Source organism: Pongo pygmaeus, chromosome 21, assembly GCF_028885625.2.
Source record: "Pongo pygmaeus isolate AG05252 chromosome 21, NHGRI_mPonPyg2-v2.0_pri, whole genome shotgun sequence".
In the NCBI taxonomy this organism is placed as follows: Eukaryota; Metazoa; Chordata; class Mammalia; order Primates; family Hominidae; genus Pongo; species Pongo pygmaeus.
The window spans coordinates 3,512,220-3,516,872 of record NC_072394.2 but is presented as its reverse complement, the minus strand read 5'-3'; the positions used below and the strand labels follow the sequence as shown (position 1 = coordinate 3,516,872).

The 4,653-nt window shown below is 44.2% G+C and overlaps 1 long non-coding RNA gene across 1 annotated transcript; it reads right to left on the bottom strand.

Moving 5' to 3' along the window:
- Positions 1 to 487: 487 nt before the first annotated feature.
- LOC134738894 (uncharacterized) lies at positions 488 to 3,772 on the bottom strand. The gene is made up of 3 exons (XR_010125126.1): positions 3,632 to 3,772; positions 2,960 to 3,077; positions 488 to 866 (listed from the first exon to the last, which is right to left on the bottom strand). It is a non-coding gene; the product is annotated as an uncharacterized LOC134738894 (long non-coding RNA).
- Positions 3,773 to 4,653: the final 881 nt, after the last annotated feature.

Below are 4,653 nucleotides of genomic sequence, written 5' to 3'. Positions count from 1 at the left end.
GTGATGCTGATGCTGCTGGTTCAGGGACCACATTTCAAGAATCACTGACTTAGAACATCTCCAATTCATTTGAAAAGGAGGGAATAAACCTTTGCCTCTTGACAAAGCAGTGTCATAAACCAGATTATAGGGTGTCGGCAAAATACTCCTTATGAAACATGTTTACATTTTGCTTCCAGACTCAAGATGAATGGCATCTTGGGAAGTTTTCATTTAAATGCATGGGAATGGATAGTTCCTGAGTTTTTTTCCCTGAGAACAAAGTGGTGAGAAGCTGGAGCTGACATGAAATTCAGCCTGGAAGTACTGAGGCAGAGAAATGGCCATATGGAAGGTTGTGTGTGTTGCCATTTTCAATGGTGGCACGATTTTCTGTTCTCCCAAACAAATCTCCATCAGTGTTTTTAATAGTCTCAAATGCTCTTTTTATTGATATCAAAGGACAGATGGACTTTTTTTTTTTTCCTAAAGCAAGCTGAGGAAAATAAACAATCAGGCCAATTTAACCCAGTGTTTTGGAAAGTCACCTCGGGATGTCCTCGAGCTTGAGGAAATGTCGCTTTCCCAAGTCTCCTCAGGGCAGCCCTTTTGTCCCTTGTTTCCTGAAAGGAACAGTGTGTCTGAAGAGTTTCCTTCTGCCTCCGCTGCAGTTCACCACTGACAACTGGGAAACTCAGTGACCTAAGCACAGCATCTGCAGAAATCTGTCAGAATGATCAGGCGATTCATGGCTGTGGGGTCTCAGAACAGCCCATGTCCCTGTAAATTATTCCTGAGCTTCATGGTGGCATCAGCATTAGTCATAAGTACCTTTCACAGAGATTGCAGCAGCTGAGTCCTGGGCTGTAAGATTACTTTGCTGTGGTCTGTTTCTCAAGAAGAAAAAGAAGTGCAAGGTGAATTCAGATCTCAGAGAATCCCCATCCCTCCAGCCCTCATGACCCTTTCTCTCCCCTTTAAATCTTTCTGAGAGCTTGTCTCCTTCACCCTTGGGTAGAACTAATACTGCCCAGGTCTGAGCTCTGTATGCTTACCTATTTGTTTCCATATTTTTTCTCTCTGGCCACTTGGCACAGACTAGATGCTTGGCACAACCTCTCATAAACTAGGTGCTTATTTTGTGGAAAAAACAGGTGGAAAGTGTGCAATGGGTGACAGCCTGGGATCTGCAACATGTGCACCTTTATTTCCTTCTCCTTTCCTGCCTTCATTCCTCCTGTTTCTCCCTTCCTTCCATCCTTCTTTCCTTCCTTTCTTCCTTCCTTCTTCCTTCCTTCCTTCCTTCCATGCCACGGGAGATTCAAGTCAATATTTTATAGTGGCAAAATTTACATACAGTGAAATGGACAAATCTTAAGTGTACAGTTTGGTGGGGACATTTAGCTCAAGACCTGAAAGCTTCATGTGGATCAAGAGAATGACATTTCTATCACCCCTGAAGTTTCCTCATGCCCCTACCAGTCACTTGCCCCCTGCCTCAACCCTCAGAGGAAACCATTGTTCTGATTTTTATCATCATAGGTGAGTTTTTCCTGTTCTTGAATTTCATTTAAGTGTCTGACTTCTTTCACTCAACGTAGTGTTTTTGAGATGCAGAGGGCACCTTTCTTAATTTTCTTAAAAATCAAATTACCTGACCTTGAGCCCCATGGCATTGGGTTCCTGGACACTCTTTTGAGTCAGAATTGGGGCTCTGAGCCCCAGCCTCAGCTACAAGGTCATGGCAACTCTGGCTACAGAGGAGGGGAGGTCTCAGGCACAGAAATATTTGGCGAGGCCTCTCCCTTCCTTATTCCACATTGGGTGAATCACGAAACACCAGCCACTGCTGAGGTTACTGTGGATAATATCAATCAAATAAGATGGTGCACATTGGCTTCCCTAATATGCCTATTGTCTGAGCCAGAGTCACAATGAATGGCATCTTGGGAAGTTTCCATGGTGCTTGGAAACTGAGACCGTGGAGGCTCCCTGCAACTTCTAGACAAAGTACACCTGCCAAGGCCAGGGCTGCAGTGCCTAGAGAAGGTATCCTAGGTGTCCTTGCAGGTGCCCCAGGAGTTCCTTTTCCTCCTGAAGGATCTGCCTTGGCCCCTTCAGGAGGGGCAGACCTTCAGACCTCCCTTTGCTGCCCAGTCTAGGGGAATCTCTTCCCTCTTCCCCTCCTTCCCGTTCTCCCATCCCCAGGAATCTGCCTCTGTGTCCCCTCCTATTCCTTTTACAGAAGCCAGGAATGGGACTGTTTTCTTCCAACAACGTCTCTTTTACTTCTCTGTTATTGCTGCTTTGTGCTCTGACCTAGCCTTGAGACATCAAATGCTGTCTCTGGTGGGAATGCAAAGGCCATCTATGGTGGGTACATAAAGGCCATCTCTGGTGGGTACTCTAATCTCCTTGTTTGGCTTACAGACCTTGTGTAATCTGGCCTGTCTTCTTCTCTGATCTTATCCTGTCTTCCTCTCTGATCTTATCTTGTGCTGCTCCTCTTTCCATCACTCCCTACACCACAAGCCTAGTGGCTTTCTCTGTTTCTAGAATTCTCCAAGTTCATTCCCTTTTTAGGACCTTGGCACTAGCTAGTCCTTTTGTCCAGATTGCTACTTTCACCGGTCTTTGCCGGGCTGACTCTTTTCATTCAGATCTTAAACTAATTAAGATCATCCTTCAGCATCAAAAGTAAAGCCATTGTATAGGCCCTAAACTAATTCTACCACCCCTCCCCTGTTCTGATGTAATTCTGTGATATCACTAACCAGTAGCTATTTTTTCTAGTTCATTTGTTCCTTTGTTTATTTGTTCATTTATTATCTTGTTTCCCCATTAAAATGTAAGCCTGGGAGAACAGAGACCTTATCTCTCATGTTCACCATGTATATCAGTATCAGTTATCTACTGCCAAAATAAAGCTGTGTAACAAATAACCAAGAAAATTTCAATGTCGTAAACAAGTAGCACTTACCATGCATTTGCATGTTGGCAATTTAGACTAGGCTCTGTGGGACGGTTCTTCTGGTCTTGGTTGGGCTCACGTGTCTGGTAGTTTGTTGGCTGGCTGTCAGCTGGAGTGATGTGAATAACTGGGATGCAACAGTGAGAACAAGCCCCAATGAGCAGGCAACTTTATAAGCCTCGGGTTATGTCATGGTTGCTAATATCCCATTGGCCAAAGCAAGTCACATTGATCAAGCCCAAGAGAGAGCATATGGACACTAGAAAGTTACACAGCCAAGGGGGAACATGAGAAGGTGTAGTATTAAGGCCAGTGATGTAATGAATCTCCCACAATATGTATTCCTAGCCTTTTCTACATAGAAGGCACTAAGTTCACATTTGGTTTCATTAATGGATGAGTTATTCTTTCATAAAGAACATAAGAAAAATCAATTAATATTAACAAATAAACAAGCCCTGGTGCGAAAAGTTATAATACTGTTACCCAAATACAGGGAGTTTCTGGATGAATTTCAGAAGTTGGAGAACCCCTGAAATGAGATATAAAATAAGGAAAAGATTATCCTTCTGGGCAGACAGCAGCCCATGTTAAATCTGTGGCCACATCCACTTCCTTGGCTGAGTACAACTATGCAGTACACAAACCACACAACGGCATGCAGCATCCCTAGGTACTCACATGTTGGAACAATTTTAAGTCTTTCTCCTCTGTCTTTAGTGTAGTTTATTGCCTTGATTAGGGCTGTGTCTACTCGTTCGGATGCTGTCATTTTTCCAGCTTCAATGTTGATTGTCACAAGCCAATTATTTCTTGCCATGACTGTTAGAGAAAGGAAGTGAAGGTTCATTCTGTCTGAAAAAACACTCAGCCTCCCAGTATCTCCTGGGGTGACTTCTTCCCAACTTCTACCTGGAAATTCAGGTGCCTCTTATCGAGGTCCTTAGGGGAAATTATTCTTTATTTTACTTTATTTTATTTATTTATTTTCAGATGGAGTCTCGCTCTGTCACCCAGGCTGGAGTGCAGTGGCGCGATCTCGGCTCACTGCAAGCTCCACCTCCCGGCCTCACACCATTCTCCTGCCTCAGCCTCCCGAATAGCTGGGACTACAGGCGCCTGCCACAACGCCTGGCTAATTATTTTTTTTAGTAGAGACGGGGTTTCACCATGTTAGCCAGGATGGTCTCGATCTCCTGACCTCATGATCTGCCCGCCTCGGCCTCCCACAGTGCTGGGATTACAGGTGTGAGCCACTGCACCCGGCCAATTATTCTTTAAGCCCTAGACATACATCAACTTGCTTCATCATCAAAAGGCATCTCAGTACCAACACCAATCTCAAATGAATCACCAAACACCAGACACTGCCAAGGTTACTGTGGATAACATCAATCAAATAAGATAGTGCACATTGCCTTCCCTAACCACCCAAACATTTTTTACAATTCAAAAAGTCTCTAAAATGACTGATTGATCCTTGTTTGCACCAAAGGGACGTCTCATTCCTAAGGAGGTGGTTTCTAATGTTAATATAGTTTGGATATGTGTGCCTTCCAAATCTCATGTTGAAATTTGGTCTTCCGTGTTGGAGGTGGGGCCTGGTGGGAGGTATTTGAGTCATGGAAGCAGATCCCTCATGAATGGTCCGGTGCTTTCCCAGAGGTAATAAGTGAGTTTTCACTCCATTAGTTCACGTGGAA